The sequence below is a fragment of the Thermobia domestica genome, chromosome 4 (assembly GCF_964235325.1).
Source record: "Thermobia domestica chromosome 4, izTheDome1.hap1.1, whole genome shotgun sequence".
Taxonomy (NCBI): Eukaryota; Metazoa; Arthropoda; class Insecta; order Zygentoma; family Lepismatidae; genus Thermobia; species Thermobia domestica.
The window spans coordinates 206,743,151-206,763,185 of NC_137457.1; positions in this window are offsets into that span (position 1 = coordinate 206,743,151).

A 20,035-nucleotide genomic window follows, 5' to 3' on the forward strand; every position below is an offset into this window, starting at 1 on the left:
TACTTCTCACATTATACTGGTACGTTGCGGCCGGCATCTGTGGGGAATTATATACTTCTATAATCGGAAACACACTTAATTGTTTGCATACTTCCACAAAACATACAAACACCAAATTTTGCATACTTGTTCGTCATGGGATGTGAGTAATGGGAAAATTCCGATATCACGAAAAAGGCGACATTTTCCATATAAATGAAATGTCGAAATTTTTCGTCGTTTCGAAATGCTGGTTTTTAGAGTAGTTCCGCACACCATAGAAACGTCATATTTTGTCAGGCAGTGAAGCTGGGAACATAGTTTATGATAGAAAAAAGAGCATTAAAATTCGTTTTCGTTTCGCGGCGCAAATCGAAAAAATGTGAAATTTTTAATGGCTGTATGTAGGACGTTGAAATTTCGAGGTGATGTTTACCTTGATGCGTAGTTTGCGAATCCGCCCTTAAACTTGAAAAAAATAGTCATGTTCGGTGTAAGAAAGTGCTAGGTATGTTATAAGGGCGCGTCTAATTCTACACAACTTGTAGTAATGGTGGAATCACGAAATTGCGTTCAAGTGTGTAGATTATAGCCCACGTGAGGGGAAAAATCCGAAATGTTGGAAAAGTCGTCATCTTCGATTCAAAATGGCGGCTCAAAAATTTGTAACCATGAAAATTGTAAGTTGTGCTCTTGGTAGGTAAGCCAGGTTTCGCTATGTTATTTAAGATGTAGTTCAGTTTAAGTGAAGAAACAAATCATTGGAGAAGTCGCCATTTTTAGTGCAAAATTGCCATATTTTTGAATTGCCTTCATTTGGACTATATGTGGTATATTGAGGAGAATAAACAAACAGAATTCAACGTAGTAAGTTATCTCCGCGGTAAAGTGTCTGCTTTCTGAGTAGCAGGTCTGGGTTCGATTCCCCGCCGAACCTTTTTTTATCTTACGTTTTTTTTTCTTATCACGTTGCTTCGTTTTATAAAAATAGTTTCTGTTGGCATTGCGTGAACAAAATATTTTCGTTACTACAGACATAGACGAAAAGAATATATTTATACACTAACTGTTGATATCGTCTCGAAACTAGGCAGTATGTTCGTGTGAAGCTTCGAGACGATACTCAACTATTTAGAAAGAAACATATGTAGCTTTAGAGATGGGGCAACACCAGTGTTTCTTTCAGAAACAATGTTCCTGAGGATCACAGTTAGTATTCCCAGGGGCACTGTTCATAGTATTCTATTTATTATTCTATTATACACGTATTATTTGGTCTCCTGCGGGTGCACTCTAAGAGCCCCAAGGAGGCAGTGCACCCCCCAAAAACATTTGGGAGAAAAACATTGAGCATCATTTCCACGATATAGTATACAGACGAAACAAAAATACATTTTGTCTCGCGAGGATAGTGTGTGCTTCGAACCAGAAATAATTGGAAACAATCTCCATTTTTATACACACACAGACACACACACACACACACACACGCACCTTTTGACAATTTTCTCGTTGGCAGCGTATATAGTTATAATATACGGGATACGTGGAAAAGAGCCTCTTTCGGGTCAGTAGTTTGTTTACAGTACCGGTTGGAGTGAAATGCGTTTTATAATAGACTCAACCTTATAATCAAACAATATGTGCTATAAAAATAAACTTTCAAAGAATGAAAAAGTGAGAAAAGGATTGTTAGGAATCGAACCCAGGTCTCCTGTCCAGTAGGCTCACGTCAATCCCCTACACTACGGATTTCCTTTGATTTTCGACTTTGTTCTTACTGCTTACATTATACTGGTACGTTGCGGCCGGCATCTGTGGGCAATTATATACCTCTATAATCGAAAACACACTTAATTGTTTGCATACTTCCACAAAACACACAAACACCAAATTTTGCACACTTGTTCGTCATGGGATATGAGTAATGGGAAAATTCCGATATTACGAAAAAGGCGACATTTTCCATGTAAATGAAGTGTCGAAATTTTTCGTCGTTTCGAAATGCTGGTTTTTAGAGTAGTTCCGCACACCATAGAAACATCATATTTTGTCAGGCAGTGAAGCTGGGAACATAGTTTATGATAGAAAAAAGATCATTAAATTCGTTTTCGTTTCGCGGCGCAAATCGAAAAAATGTGAAATTTGTAATGGCTGTATGTAGGACGTTGAAATTTCGAGGTGATGTTTATTCTGATGCGTAGTTTGCGAATCCGCCCTTAAACTTGAAAAAAATAGTCATGTTCGGTGTAAGAAAGTGCTAGGAATATTATAAGGGGGCGTCTAATTCTACACAACTTGTAGATATGGTGGAATCACGAAATTGCGTTCAAGTGTGTAGATTAAAGCCCATGTGAGGGGAAAAATCCGACATGTTGGAAAAGTCGTCATCTTCGATTCAAAATGGCGGCTTAAAAATTTGTAACCATGAAAATTGTAAGTTGTGCTCTTGGTAGGTAAGCCAGGTTTCGCTATGTTATTAAGGACGTAGTTCAGTTTAAGTGAAGAAACAAATCATTGGAGAAGTCGCCATCTTGAATGCAAAATTGCCATATTTTTGAATTGCCTTCATTTGGACTCTTATGTGCTATATTGAGGAGAATAAACAAAGGTCTGGGTTCGATTCCCCGCCGAACCTTGTTTTATCTTACTTTTTTTCTTATCACGTTGCTTCGTTTTATCAAAATAATTTCTGTTGGCATTGCGTGAACAAAATATTTTCGTTATTACAAAAATAGACGAAAAGAATATATTTATACACTAACTGTTGATATCGTCTCGAAACTAGGCAGTATGTTCGTGTGAAGCTTCGAGACGATACTCAACTATTTAGAAAGAAACATATGTAGCTTTAGAGATGAGGCAACACCAGTCTTTCTTTAAGAAACAATGTTCCTGAGGATCACAGTTAGTATTCCCAGGGGCACTGCTCATTGTATTCTATTTATTATTCTATTATACACGTATTATTTGGTCTCCTGCGGGTGCACTCTATAAGCCCCAAGGAGGCAGTGTACCCCCAAAAACATTTTGGAGAAAAACATTGAGCGTCATTTCCACGATATAGTATACAGACGAGACAAAAATACATTTTGTCTCGGGAGGATAGTGTGTGCTTCGAACCGGAAATAATTGCAAACAATCTCGTTTTTTATACACACAGAGACACACACACACACACACACACACACACACATATATATATATATATATATATATATATATATATATATATATATATACGCACAATTTGACAATTTTCTCGTGGGCAGCGTATATAGTTATAATATACGGGATACGTGGAAAAGTGCCTCTTTCGGGACAATAGTTTGTTTACAGTACCGGTTGGAGTGAAATGCGTTTTATAATAGACTCAACCTTATAGGCAAACAATATATGCTATAAAAATAAACTTTCAAAGAAAGAAAAAGTGAGAAAAAGATTGTTAGGAATCGAACCCAGGTCTCCTGTCCAGTATGCTCACGTCAATCCCCTACACTACCGATTTCCTTAGATTTTCGACTTCGTTCTTACTGCTCACATTATACTGGTACGTTGCGGCCGGCATCTGTGGGGAATTATATACCTCTATAATCGGAAACACACTTAATTGTTTGCATACTTCCACAAAACACGCAAACACCAAATTTTGCATACTTGTTCGTCATGCGATATGAGTAATGGGAAAATTCCGATATCACAAAAAAGGCGACATTTTCCACGTAAATGAAGTGTCGAAATTTTTCGTCGTTTCGAAATGCTGGTTTTTAGAGCAGTTCCGCACACCATAGAAACGCCATATTTTGTCAGGCAGTGAAGCTGGGAACATAGTTTATGATAGAAAAATGAGCATTAAAATTCGTTTTCGTTTCGCGGCGCAAATCGAAAAAATGTGAAATTTGTAATGGCTGTATGTAGGACGTTGAAATTTCGAGGTGATGTTTATTCTGATGGGTAGTTTGCGAATCCGCCCTTAAACTTGAAAAAAAATAGTCATGTTCGGTGTAAGAAAGTGCTAGGAATATAAGGGGGCATCTAATTCTACACAACTTGTAGTAATGGTGGAATCACGAAATTGCGTTAAAGTGTGTAGATTATAGCCCACGTGAGGTGAAAAATCCGACATGTTGGAAAAGTCGTCATCTTCGATTCAAAATGGCGGCTTAAAAATTTGTAACCATGAAAATTGTAAGTTGTGCTCTTGGTAGGTAAGCCAGGTTTCGCTATGTTATTAAGGACGTAGTTCAGTTTAAGTGAAGAAACAAATCATTGGAGAAGTCGCCATCTTGAATGCAAAATTGCCATATTTTTGAATTGCCTTCATTTGGACTCTTATGTGCTATATTGAGGAGAATAAACAAAGGTCTGGGTTCGATTCCCCGCCGAACCTTGTTTTATCTTACGTTTTTTTCTTATCACGTTGCTTCGTTTTATCAAAATAGTTTCTGTTGGCATTGCGTGAACAAAATATTTTCGTTATTACAAACATAGACGAAAAGAATATATTTATACACTAACTGTTGATATCGGCTCGAAACTAGGCAGTATGTTCGTGTGAAGCTTCGAGACGATACTCAACTATTTAGAAAGAAACATATGTAGCTTTAGAGATGGGGCAACACCAGTGTTTCTTTCAGAAACAATGTTCCTGAGGATCACAGTTAGTATTCCCAGGGGCACTGTTCATAGTATTCTATTTATTATTCTATTATACACGTATTATTTGGTCTCCTGCGGGTGCACTCTAAGAGCCCCAAGGAGGCAGTGCACCCCCCAAAAACATTTGGGAGAAAAACATTGAGCATCATTTCCACGATATAGTATACAGACGAGACAAAAATACATTTTGTCTCGCGAGGATAGTGTGTGCTTCGAACCGGAAATAATTGCAAACAATATGCCTTTTTATTCACACACAGACACACACACACACACATATATATATATATACGCACCTTTTGACAATTTTCTCGTGGGCAGCGTATATAGTTATAATATACGGGATAAGTGGGAAAATGCCTCTTTCGGGTCAGTAGTTTGTTTACAGTACCTTTTGGAGTGAAATGCGTATTATAATAGACTCAACCTTATAGGCAAACAATATATGCTATAAAAATAAACTTTGAAAGAAAGAAAAAGTGAGAAAAAGATTGTTAGGAATCGAACCAAGGTCTCCTGTCCAGTAGGCTCACGTCAATCCCGTACACTACCGATTTCCTTAGATTTTTGACTTCGTTCTTACTGCTCACATTATACTGGTACGTTGCGGCCGTCATCTGTGGGGAATTATATACCTCTATAATCGGAAACACACTTAATTGTTTGCATACTTCCACAAAACATACAAACACCAAATTTTGCATACTTGTTCGTCATGGGATGTGAGTAATGGGAAAATTCCGATATCACGAAAAAGGCGACATTTTCCATGTAAATGAAGTGTCGAAATTTTTCGTCGTTTTGAAATGATGGTTTTTAGAGTAGTTCCGCACACCATAGAAACGTCATATTTTGTCAGGCAGTGAAGCTGGGAACATAGTTTATGATAGAAAAAAGAGCATTAAAATTCGTTTTCGTTTCGCGGCGCAAATCGAAAAAATGTGAAATTTGTAATGGCTGTATGTAGGACGTTGAAATTTCGAGGTGATGTTTACTCTGACGCGTAGTTTGCGAATCCGCCCTTAAACTTGAAAAAAAAATCATGTTCGGTGTAAGAAAGTGCTAGGTATGTAATAAGGGCTCGTCTAATTCTACACAATTTGTAGTAATGGTGGAACCACGAAACTGCGTTCAAGTGTGTAGATTATAGCCCGTGTGAGGGGAAAAATCCGACATGTTGGAAAAGTCGTCATCTTCGATTCAAAATGGCGGCTCAAAAATTTGTAACCATGAAAATTGTAAGTTGTGCACTTGGTAGGTAAGCCAGGTTTCGCTATGTTATTAAAGATGTAGTTCAGTTTAAGTGAAGAAACAAATCATTGGAGAAGTCGCCATCTTGAATGCAAAATTGCCATATTTTTGAATTGGCTTCATTTGGACTCTTATGTGCTATATTGAGGAGAATAAACAAACAGAATTCAACGTAGTAAGTTATCTCCGCGGTAAAGTGTCTGCTCTCTGAGGAGCAGGTCTGGGTTCGATTCTCCGCCGAACCTTGTTTTATCTTACGTTTCTTTCTTATCACGTTGCTTCGGTTTAGCAAAATAGTTTCTGTTGGCGAAGTGGGAAAAAGTGAGAAAAAGATTGTTAGGAATCGAACACAGGTCTCCTGTTCAGTAGGCTCACGTCAATCCCCTACACTACCGATTTCCTTAGATTTTCGACTTCGTTCTTACTGCTCACATTATACTGGTACGTTGCGGCCGGCATCTGTGGGGAATTATATACCTCTATAATCGGAAACACACTTAATTGTTTGCATACTTCCACAAAATATACAAACACCAAATTTTGCATACTTGTTCGTCATGGGATGTGAGTAATGGGAAAATTCCGATACCACGAAAAAGGCGACATTTTCCATGTAAATGAAGTGTCGAAATTTTTCGTCGTTTCGAAATGCTGGTTTTTAGAGTAGTTCCGCACACCATAGAAACGTCATATTTTGTCAGGCAGTGAAGCTGGGAACATAGTTTATGATAGAAAAAAGAGCATTAAAATTCGTTTTCGTTTCGCGGCGCAAATCGAAAAAATGTGAAATTTGTAATGGCTGTATGTAGGACGTTGAAATTTCGAGGTGATGTTTATTCTGATGCGTAGTTTGCGAATCCGCCCTTAAACTTGAAAAAAATAGTCATGTTCGGTGTAAGAAAGAGCTAGGTATGTTATAAGGGGGCGTCTAATTCTACACAACTTGTAGTAATGGTGGAACCACGAAATTGCGTTCAAGTGTGTAGATTACAGCCCGTGTGAGGGGAAAATCCGACATGTTGGAAAAGTCGTCATCTTCGATTCAAAATGGCGGCTCAAAAATTTGAAACCATGAAAATTGTAAGTTGTGATCTTGGTACGTAAGCCAGGTTTCGCTATGTTATTAAGGATGTAGTTCAGTTTAAGTGAAGAAACAAATCATTGGAGAAGTCGCCATCTTGAATGCAAAATTGCCATATTTTTGAATTGCCTTCATTTGGACTCTTATGTGCTATATTGAAGAGAATAAACAAACAGAATTCAACGTAGTAAGTTATCTCCGCGGTAAAGTGTCTGCTTTCTGAGTAGCAGGTCTGGGTTCGATTCCCCGCCGAACCTTGTTTCATCTTACGTTTTTTTTCTTATCACGTTGCTTCGTTTTATCAAAATAGTTTCTGTTGGCGAATTGGGAAAAGTGAGAAAAAGATTGTTAGGAATCGAACACAGGTCTCCTGTCCAGCAGGCTCACGTCAATCCCCTACACTACCGATTTCCTTAGATTTTCGACTTCGTTCTTACTGCTCACATTATACTGGTACGTTGCGGCCGGCATCTGTGGGCAATTATATACCTCTATAATCGGAAACACTCTTAATTGTTTGCATACTTCCACAAAACATACAAACACCAAATTTTGCATACTTGTTCGTCATGGGATGAGAGTAATGGGAAAATTCCGATATCACGAAAAAGGCGACATTTTCCATGTAAATGAAGTGTCGAAATTTTTCGTCGTTTCGAAATGCTGGTTTTTAGAGTAGTTCCGCACACCATAGAAACGTCATATTTTGTCAGGCAGTGAAGCTGGGAACATAGTTTATGATAGAAAAAAGAGCATTAAAATTCGTTTTCGTTTCGCGGCGCAAATCGAAAAAATGTGAAATTTGTAATGGCTGTATGTAGGACGTTGAAATTTCGAGGTGATGTTTACTCTGATGCGTAGTTTGCGAATCCGCCCTTAAACTTGAAAAAAATAGTCATGTTCGGTGTAAGAAAGTGCTAGGTATGTTATAAGGGCGCGTCTAATTCTACACAACTTGTAGTAATGGTGGAACCACGAAATTGCGTTCAAGTGTGTAGATTACAGCCCGTGTGAGGGGAAAAATCCGACATGTTGGAAAAGTCGTCATCTTCGATTCAAAATGGCGCTCAAAAATTTGTAACCATGAAAATTGTAAGTTGTGCTCTTGGTAGGTAAGCCAGGTTTCGCTATGTTATTAAGGATGTAGTTCAGTTTAAGGGAAGAAATAAATCATTGGAGAAGTCGCCATCTTGAATGCAAAATTGCCATATTTTTGAATTGCCTTCATTTGGACTCTTATGTGCTATATTGAGGAGAATAAACAAACAGAATTCAACGTAGTAAGTTATCTCCGCGGTAAAGTGTCTGCTTTCTGAGGAGCAGGTCTGTGTTCGATTCTCCGCCGAACCTTGTTTTATCTTACGTTTCTTTCTTATCACGTTGCTTCGTTTTATCAAAATAGTTTCTGTTGGCGAAGTGGGAAAAGTGAGAAAAAGATTGTTAGGAATCGAACACAGGTCTCCTGTCCAGTAGGCTCACGTCAATCCCCTACACTACCGATTTCCTTAGATTTTCGACTTCGTTCTTACTTCTCACATTATACTGGTACGTTGTGGCCGGCATCTGTGGGGAATTATATACTTCTATAATCGGAAACACACTTAATTGTTTGCATACTTCCACAAAACATACAAACACCAAATTTTGCATACTTGTTCGTCATGGGATGTGAGTAATGGGAAAATTCCGATATCACGAAAAAGGCGACATTTTCCATATAAATGAAATGTCGAAATTTTTCGTCGTTTCGAAATGCTGGTTTTTAGAGTAGTTCCGCACACCATAGAAACGTCATATTTTGTCAGGCAGTGAAGCTGGGAACATAGTTTATGATAGAAAAAAGAGCATTAAAATTCGTTTTCGTTTCGCGGCGCAAATCGAAAAAATGTGAAATTTTTAATGGCTGTATGTAGGACGTTGAAATTTCGAGGTGATGTTTACCTTGATGCGTAGTTTGCGAATCCGCCCTTAAACTTGAAAAAAATAGTCATGTTCGGTGTAAGAAAGTGCTAGGTATGTTATAAGGGCGCGTCTAATTCTACACAACTTGTAGTAATGGTGGAATCACGAAATTGCGTTCAAGTGTGTAGATTATAGCCCACGTGAGGGGAAAAATCCGAAATGTTGGAAAAGTCGTCATCTTCGATTCAAAATGGCGGCTCAAAAATTTGTAACCATGAAAATTGTAAGTTGTGCTCTTGGTAGGTAAGCCAGGTTTCGCTATGTTATTTAAGATGTAGTTCAGTTTAAGTGAAGAAACAAATCATTGGAGAAGTCGCCATTTTTAGTGCAAAATTGCCATATTTTTGAATTGCCTTCATTTGGACTATATGTGGTATATTGAGGAGAATAAACAAACAGAATTCAACGTAGTAAGTTATCTCCGCGGTAAAGTGTCTGCTTTCTGAGTAGCAGGTCTGGGTTCGATTCCCCGCCGAACCTTTTTTTATCTTACGTTTTTTTTTCTTATCACGTTGCTTCGTTTTATAAAAATAGTTTCTGTTGGCATTGCGTGAACAAAATATTTTCGTTACTACAGACATAGACGAAAAGAATATATTTATACACTAACTGTTGATATCGTCTCGAAACTAGGCAGTATGTTCTTGTGAAGCTTCGAGACGATACTCAACTATTTAGAAAGAAACATATGTAGCTTTAGAGATGGGGCAACACCAGTGTTTCTTTCAGAAACAATGTTCCTGAGGATCACAGTTAGTATTCCCAGGGGCACTGTTCATAGTATTCTATTTATTATTCTATTATACACGTATTATTTGGTCTCCTGCGGGTGCACTCTAAGAGCCCCAAGGAGGCAGTGCACCCCCCAAAAACATTTGGGAGAAAAACATTGAGCATCATTTCCACGATATAGTATACAGACGAAACAAAAATACATTTTGTCTCGCGAGGATAGTGTGTGCTTCGAACCAGAAATAATTGGAAACAATCTCCATTTTTATACACACACAGACACACACACACACACACACACGCACCTTTTGACAATTTTCTCGTTGGCAGCGTATATAGTTATAATATACGGGATACGTGGAAAAGAGCCTCTTTCGGGTCAGTAGTTTGTTTACAGTACCGGTTGGAGTGAAATGCGTTTTATAATAGACTCAACCTTATAATCAAACAATATGTGCTATAAAAATAAACTTTCAAAGAATGAAAAAGTGAGAAAAGGATTGTTAGGAATCGAACCCAGGTCTCCTGTCCAGTAGGCTCACGTCAATCCCCTACACTACGGATTTCCTTTGATTTTCGACTTTGTTCTTACTGCTTACATTATACTGGTACGTTGCGGCCGGCATCTGTGGGCAATTATATACCTCTATAATCGAAAACACACTTAATTGTTTGCATACTTCCACAAAACACACAAACACCAAATTTTGCACACTTGTTCGTCATGGGATATGAGTAATGGGAAAATTCCGATATTACGAAAAAGGCGACATTTTCCATGTAAATGAAGTGTCGAAATTTTTCGTCGTTTCGAAATGCTGGTTTTTAGAGTAGTTCCGCACACCATAGAAACATCATATTTTGTCAGGCAGTGAAGCTGGGAACATAGTTTATGATAGAAAAAAGATCATTAAATTCGTTTTCGTTTCGCGGCGCAAATCGAAAAAATGTGAAATTTGTAATGGCTGTATGTAGGACGTTGAAATTTCGAGGTGATGTTTATTCTGATGCGTAGTTTGCGAATCCGCCCTTAAACTTGAAAAAAATAGTCATGTTCGGTGTAAGAAAGTGCTAGGAATATTATAAGGGGGCGTCTAATTCTACACAACTTGTAGATATGGTGGAATCACGAAATTGCGTTCAAGTGTGTAGATTAAAGCCCATGTGACGGGAAAAATCCGACATGTTGGAAAAGTCGTCATCTTCGATTCAAAATGGCGGCTTAAAAATTTGTAACCATGAAAATTGTAAGTTGTGCTCTTGGTAGGTAAGCCAGGTTTCGCTATGTTATTAAGGACGTAGTTCAGTTTAAGTGAAGAAACAAATCATTGGAGAAGTCGCCATCTTGAATGCAAAATTGCCATATTTTTGAATTGCCTTCATTTGGACTCTTATGTGCTATATTGAGGAGAATAAACAAAGGTCTGGGTTCGATTCCCCGCCGAACCTTGTTTTATCTTACTTTTTTTCTTATCACGTTGCTTCGTTTTATCAAAATAATTTCTGTTGGCATTGCGTGAACAAAATATTTTCGTTATTACAAAAATAGACGAAAAGAATATATTTATACACTAACTGTTGATATCGTCTCGAAACTAGGCAGTATGTTCGTGTGAAGCTTCGAGACGATACTCAACTATTTAGAAAGAAACATATGTAGCTTTAGAGATGAGGCAACACCAGTCTTTCTTTAAGAAACAATGTTCCTGAGGATCACAGTTAGTATTCCCAGGGGCACTGCTCATTGTATTCTATTTATTATTCTATTATACACGTATTATTTGGTCTCCTGCGGGTGCACTCTATAAGCCCCAAGGAGGCAGTGTACCCCCAAAAACATTTTGGAGAAAAACATTGAGCGTCATTTCCACGATATAGTATACAGACGAGACAAAAATACATTTTGTCTCGGGAGGATAGTGTGTGCTTCGAACCGGAAATAATTGCAAACAATCTCGTTTTTTATACACACAGAGACACACACACACACACACACACATATATATATATATATATATATATATATATATATATATATACGCACAATTTGACAATTTTCTCGTGGGCAGCGTATATAGTTATAATATACGGGATACGTGGAAAAGTGCCTCTTTCGGGACAATAGTTTGTTTACAGTACCGGTTGGAGTGAAATGCGTTTTTTAATAGACTCAACCTTATAGGCAAACAATATATGCTATAAAAATAAACTTTCAAAGAAAGAAAAAGTGAGAAAAAGATTGTTAGGAATCGAACCCAGGTCTCCTGTCCAGTATGCTCACGTCAATCCCCTACACTACCGATTTCCTTAGATTTTCGACTTCGTTCTTACTGCTCACATTATACTGGTACGTTGCGGCCGGCATCTGTGGGGAATTATATACCTTTATAATCGGAAACACACTTAATTGTTTGCATACTTCCACAAAACACGCAAACACCAAATTTTGCATACTTGTTCGTCATGCGATATGAGTAATGGGAAAATTCCGATATCACAAAAAAGGCGACATTTTCCACGTAAATGAAGTGTCGAAATTTTTCGTCGTTTCGAAATGCTGGTTTTTAGAGCAGTTCCGCACACCATAGAAACGCCATATTTTGTCAGGCAGTGAAGCTGGGAACATAGTTTATGATAGAAAAATGAGCATTAAAATTCGTTTTCGTTTCGCGGCGCAAATCGAAAAAATGTGAAATTTGTAATGGCTGTATGTAGGACGTTGAAATTTCGAGGTGATGTTTATTCTGATGGGTAGTTTGCGAATCCGCCCTTAAACTTGAAAAAAAATAGTCATGTTCGGTGTAAGAAAGTGCTAGGAATATAAGGGGGCATCTAATTCTACACAACTTGTAGTAATGGTGGAATCACGAAATTGCGTTAAAGTGTGTAGATTATAGCCCACGTGAGGTGAAAAATCCGACATGTTCGAAAAGTCGTCATCTTCGATTCAAAATGGCGGCTTAAAAATTTGTAACCATGAAAATTGTAAGTTGTGCTCTTGGTAGGTAAGCCAGGTTTCGCTATGTTATTAAGGACGTAGTTCAGTTTAAGTGAAGAAACAAATCATTGGAGAAGTCGCCATCTTGAATGCAAAATTGCCATATTTTTGAATTGCCTTCATTTGGACTCTTATGTGCTATATTGAGGAGAATAAACAAAGGTCTGGGTTCGATTCCCCGCCGAACCTTGTTTTATCTTACGTTTTTTTCTTATCACGTTGCTTCGTTTTATCAAAATAGTTTCTGTTGGCATTGCGTGAACAAAATATTTTCGTTATTACAAACATAGACGAAAAGAATATATTTATACACTAACTGTTGATATCGGCTCGAAACTAGGCAGTATGTTCGTGTGAAGCTTCGAGACGATACTCAACTATTTAGAAAGAAACATATGTAGCTTTAGAGATGGGGCAACACCAGTCTTTCTTTCAGAAAAAATGTTCCTGAGGATCACAGTTAGTATTCCCAGGGGCACTGCTCATAGTATTCTATTTATTATTCTATTACACACGTAGTATTTGGTCTCCTGCTGGGGCACTCTGAAAGCCCCAAGGAGGCAGTGTACCACCCAAAACATTTTGGAAAAAACATTGAGCATCATTTCCGCGATATAGTATACAGACTTGACTAAAATACATTTTGTCTGGCAAGGATAGTGTGTGCTTCGAACCGGAAATAATTGCAAACAATCTCCCTTTTTATACACACACACACATATATAAATATATACGCACCTTTTGACAATTTTCTCGTGGGCAGCGTATATACTTATAATATACGGGATACGTGGAAAGTGCCTCTTTCGGTTCAGTAGTTTGTTTACAGTACCGGATGGAGTGAAATGCGTTTTAAAATAGACTCAAAGTTATAATCAAACAATATATGCTATAAAAATAAACTTTCAAACAAAAAAAAGTGAGAAAAAGATTCTTAGGAATCGAACCCAGGTCTCCTGTCCAGTATGCTCACGTCAATCCCGTACACTACCGATTTCCTTAGATTTTCGACTTCGTTCTTACTGCTTACATTATACTGGTACGTTGCGGCCGGCATCTGTGGGCAATTATATACCTCTATAATCGGGAACACACTTAATTGTTTGCATATTTCCACAAAACATAAAACACCAAATTTTGCATACTTGTTCGTCATGGGATGTGAGTAATGGGAAAATTCCGATACCACGAAAAAGGCGACATTTTCCATGTAATTGAAGTGTCGAAATTTTTCGTCGTTTCGAAATGCTGGTTTTTAGAGTAGTTCGGCACACCATAGAAACGTCATATTTTGTCAGGCAGTGAAGCTGGGAACATAGTTTATGATAGAAAAATGAGCATTAAAATTCGTTTTCGTTTCGCGGCGCAAATCGAAAAAATGTGAAATTTGTAATGGCTGTATGTAGGACGTTGAAATTTCGAGGTGATGTTTATTCTGATGCGTAGTTTGCGAATCCGCCCTTAAACTTGAAAAAAATAGTCATGTTCGGTGTAAGAAAGTGTTAGGAATGTTATAAGGGGGCGTCTAATTCTACACAATTTGTAGTAATGGTGGAATCACGAAATTGCGTTAAAGTGTGTAGATTACAGCCCATGTGAGGGGAAAAATCTGACATGTTGGAAAAGTCGTCATCTTCGATTCAAAATGGCTGCTCAAAAATTTGTAACCATGAAAATTGTAAGTTGTGCTCTTGGTAGGGAAGCCAGGTTTCGCTATGTTATTAAGGACGTAGTTCAGTTTAAGTGAAGAAACAAATCATTGGAGAAGTCGCCATCTTGAATGCAAAATTGCCATATTTTTGAATTGCCTTCATTTGGACTCTTATGTGCTATATTGAGGAGAATAAACAAAGGTCTGGGTTCGATTCCCCGCCGAACCTTGTTTTATTTTACGTTTTTTTTCTTATCGCGTTTCTTCGTTTTATCAAAATAGTTTCTGTTGGCATTGCGTGAACAAAATATTTTCGTTATTACAGACATAGACGAAAAGAGTATATTTATACACTAACTGTTGATATCGTCTCGAAACTAGGCAGTATGTTCGTGTGAAGCTTCGAGACGATATTCAACTTTTTAGAAAGAAACATATGTAGCTTTAGAGATGGGGCAACACCAGTGTTTCTTTCAGAAACAATGTTCCTGAGGATCACAGTTAGTATTCCCAGGGACACTGCTCATAGTATTCTATTTATTATTCTATTATACACGTATTATTTGGTCTCCTGCTGGGGCACTCTGAAAGCCCCAAGGAGGCAGTGTACCACCCAAAACATTTTGGAAAAAACATTGAGCATCATTTCCACGATATAGTATACAGACTTGACTAAAATACATTTTGTCTGGCGAGGATAGTGTGTGCTTCGAACCGAAAATAATTGCAAACAATCTCCCTTTTTATACACACACAGACACACACACACACACACATGTATAAATATATACGCACCTTTTGACAATTTTCTCGTGGGCGGCATATATAGTTATAATATACGGGATACGCGGAAAGTGCCTCCTTCGGGTCAGTAGTTTGTTTACAGTACCGGTTGGAGTGAAATGCGTTTTATAATAGACTCAACCTTATAGGCAAACAATATATGCTATAAAAATAAACTTTCAAACAAAAAAAAGTGAGAAAAAGATTGTTAGGAATCGAACCCAGGTCTCCTGTCCAGTATGCTCACGTCAATCCCCTACACTACCGATTTCCTTAGATTTTCGACTTCGTTCTTAATGCTCACATTATACTGGTACGTTGCGGCCGGCATCTGTGGGGAATTATATACCTCTATAATCGGAAACACACTTAATTGTTTGCATATTTCCACAAAACATAGAAACACCAAATTTTGCATACTTGTTCCTCATGGGATGTGAGTAATGGGAAAATTCCGATACCACGAAAAAGGCGACATTTTCCATGTAATTGAAGTGTCGAAATTTTTCGTCGTTTCGAAATGCTGGTTTTTAGAGTAGTTCCGCACACCATAGAAACGTCATATTTTGTCAGGCAGTGAAGCTGGGAACATAGTTTATGATAGAAAAAAGAGGATTAAAATTCGTTTTCGTTTCGCGGCGCAAATCGAAAAAATGTGAAATTTGTAATGGCTGTATGTAGGACGTTGAAATTTCGAGGTGATGTTTATTCTGATGCGTAGTTTGCGAATCCGCCCTTAAACTTGAAAAAAATAGTCATGTTCGGTGTAAGAAAGAGCTAGGTATGTTATCAGGGTGCGTGTAATTCTACACAACTTGTAGTAATGGTGGAACCACGAAATTGCGTTCAAGTGTTTAGATTACAGCCCGTGTGAGGGGAAAAATCCGACATGTTGGAAAAGTCGTCATCTTCGATTCAAAAAGGCGGCCCAAAATATTGTAACCATGAAAATTGTAAGTTGTGCTCTTCGTAGGTAAGCCAGGTTGCGCTATGTTATTAAGGATGTAGTTCAGTTTAAGTGAAGAAACAAATCATTGGAGAAGTCGTCATCTTCAATTCAAAATTGCCATATTTTTGAATTGCCTTCATTTGGACTCTATGTGGTATATTGAGGAGAATAAACAAACAGAATTCAACGTAGTAAGTTATCTCCGCGGTAAAGTGTCTGCTTTCTGAGTAGCAGGTCTGGGTTCGATTCCCCGCCGAACCTTTTTTTATCTTACTTTTTTTTTCTTATCACGTTGCTTCGTTTTATAAAAATAGTTTCTGTTGGCATTGCGTGAACAAAATATTTTCGTTACTACAGACATAGACGAAAAGAATATATATTTACACACTAACTGTTGATATCGTCTCGAAACTAGGCAGTATGTTCGTGTGAAGCTTCGAGACGATACTCAACTATTTAGAAAGAAACATATGTAGCTTTAGAGATGGGGCAACACCAGTGTTTCTTTCAGAAACAATGTTCCTGAGGATCACAGTTAGTATTCCCAGGGGCTGTGCTCATAGTATTCTATTTATTATTCTATTATACACGTATTATTTGGTCTCCTGCGGGGGCACTCTAAGAGCCCGAAGGAGGTAGTGCACCCCCTAAAAACATTTTGGAGAAAAACATTGAGCATCATTTCCACGATATAGTATACAGACGAGCCAAAAATACATTTTGTCTCGCGAGGATAATGTGTGCTTCGAACCGGAAATAATTGCAAACAATCTCCCTTTTATACACACACAGACACACACACGCATCTTTTGACAATTTTCTCGTTGGCAGCGTATATAGTTATAATATACGGGATACGTGGAAAAGAGCCTCTTTCGGGTCAGTAGTTTGTTTACAGTACCGGTTGGAGTGAAATGCGTTTTATAATAGACTCAACCTTATAGGCAAAAAAAATGCTATAAAAATAAACTTTCAAAGAAAGAAAAAGTGGTGATGTTTATTCTGATGCGTAGTTTGCGAATCCGCCCTTAAACTTGAAAAAATAGTCATGTTCGGTGTAAGAAAGTGCTAGGAATGTTATAAGGGGGCGTCTAATTCTACACAACTTGTAGTAATGGTGGAATCACAAAATTGCGTTCAAGTGTGTAGATTACAGCCCATGTGAGGGGAAAAATCCGACATGTTGGAAAAGTCGTCATCTTCGATTCAAAATGGCGGCTCAAAAATTTGTAACCATGAAAATTGTAAGTTGTGCTCTTGGTAGGGAAGCCAGGTTTCGCTATGTTATTAAGGACGTAGTTCAGTTTAAGTGAAGAAACAAGTCATTGGAGAAGTCGCCATCTTGAATGCAAAATTGCCATATTTTTGAATTGCCTTCATTTGGACTCTTATGCGCTATATTGAGGAGAATAAACAAAAGTCTGGGTTCGATTCCCCGCCGAACCTTTTTTAATCTTACGTTTTTTTTCTTATCACGTTGCTTCGTTTTATCAAAATAGTTTCTGTTGGTATTGCGTGAACAAAATATTTTCGTTATTACAAACATAGACGAAAAGAATATATTTATACACTAACTGTTGATATCGTCTCGAAACTAGGCAGTATGTTCGTGTGAAGCTTCGAGACGATACTCAACTATTTAGAAAGAAACATATGTAGCTTTAGAGATGGTGCAACACCAGTGTTTCTTTCAGAAACAATGTTCCTGAGGATCACAGTTAGTATTCCCAGGGGCACTGCTCATAGTATTCTATTTATTATTCTATTATACACGTATTATTTGGTCTCCTGCGGGTGCACTCTATAAGCCCCAAGGAGGCAGTGTACCCCCCAAAAACATTTTGGAGAAAAACATTGAGCATCATTTCCACGATATAGTATACAGACGAGACAAAAATACATTTTGTCTCGCGAGGATAGTGTGTGCTTCGAACGGGAAATAATTGCAAACAATCTCCCTTTTTATACACACACAGACACACACACACACATATATATATATATATACGCACCTTTTGACAATTTTCTCGTGGGCAGCGTATATAGTTATAATATACGGGATACGTGGAAAAGTGCCTCTTTCGGGTCAGTAGTTTGTTTACAGTACCGGTTGGAGTGAAATGCGTTTTATAATAGACTCAACCTTATAGGCAAACAATATATGCTATAAAAATAAACTTTCAAAGAAGGGAAAAGTGAGAAAAAGATTGTTAGGAATCGAACCCAGGCCTCCTGTCCAGTAGGCTCACGTCAATCCCCTACACTACCGATTTCCTTAGATTTTCGACTTCGTTCTTACTGCTCACATTATACTGGTACGTTGCGGCCGGCATCTGTGGGGAATTATATACCTCTATAATCGGAAACACACTTAATTGTTTGCATACTTCCACAAAACATACGAACACCAAATTTTGCATACTTGTTCGTCATGGGATGTGAGCAATGGGAAAATTCCGATATCACGAAAAAGGCGACATTTTCCATGTAAATGAAGTGTCGTAATTTTTCATCGTTTCAAAATGCTGGTTTTTAGAGTAGTTCCGCACACCATAGAAACGTCATATTTTGTGAGGCAGTGAAGCTAGGAACATAGTTTATGATAGAAAAAAGAGCATTAAAATTCGTTTTCGTTTCGCGACGCAAATCGAAAAAATGTGAAATTTGTAATGGCTGTATGTAGGACGTTGAAATTTCGAGGTGATGTTTATTCTGATGCGTAGTTTGCGAATCCGCCCTTAAACTTGAAAAAATAGTCATGTTCGGTGTAAGAAAGTGCTAGGAATGTTATAAGGGGGCGTCTAATTCTACACAACTTGTAGATATGGTGGAATCACGAAATTGCGTTCAAGTGTGTAGATTACAGGGCATGTGAGGGGAAAAATCCGACATGTTGGAAAAGTCGCCATCTTCGATTCAAAATGGCGGCTCAAAAATTTGTAACCATAAAAATTGTAAGTTGTGCTCTTGGTAGGCAAGCCAGGTTTCGCTATGTTATTAAGGACGTAGTTCAGTTTAAGTGAAGAAACAAATCATTGGAGAAGTCGCCATCTTGAATGCAAAATTGCCATATTTTTGAATTGCCTTCATTTGGACTCTTATGTGGTATATTGAGGAGAATAAAACAAACAAAACTCAACGTAGTAAGTTAGCTCCGCGGTAAAGTGTCTGCTTTCTGAGTAGCAGGTCTGGGTTCGATTCCCCGCCGAACCTCCTTTCTTCTTACGTTTTTTTTCTTATCATGTTGCTTCGTTTTATCAAAATAGTTTCTGTTGGCATTGCGTGAACAAATTATTTTCGTTATTACAGACACAGACGAAAAGAATATATTTATACACTAACTGTTGATATCGTCTCGAAACTAGGCAGTATGTTCGTGTGAAGCTTCGAGACGATACTCAACTATTTAGAAAGAAACATATGTAGCTTTAGAGATGGGGCAACACCAGTGTTTCTTTCAGAAACAATGTTCCTGAGGATCACAGTTAGTATTCCCAGGGGCACTGCTCATAGTATTCTATTTAATATTCTATTATACACGTATTATTTGGTCTCCTGCGGGGGCACTCTAAGAGCCCCAAGGAGGCAGTGTAACCCCTAAAAACATTTTGAAAAAAAAAAACATTGAGCATCATTTCCACGATATAGTATACAGACGAGAAAAAAATACATTTTGTCTCGCGAGGATAGTGTGTGCTTCGAACCGGAAATAATTGCAAACAATCTCCCTTTTTATACTGGTCGTTTAGAGAGATGCGTATACCAAGTTTGAAGTCTATAGCAAAACTGAAAAAGTATAAGATTATAACTTTTAAGGAAATACACACACACACACACACAAACACACACACACATATATATATATATATATATATATATATATATATATATATATATATATATATATATATATATACAGCTTTTGACAATTTTCTCGTTGGCAGCGTATATAGTTATAATATACGGGATACGTGGAAAAGTGCTTCTTTC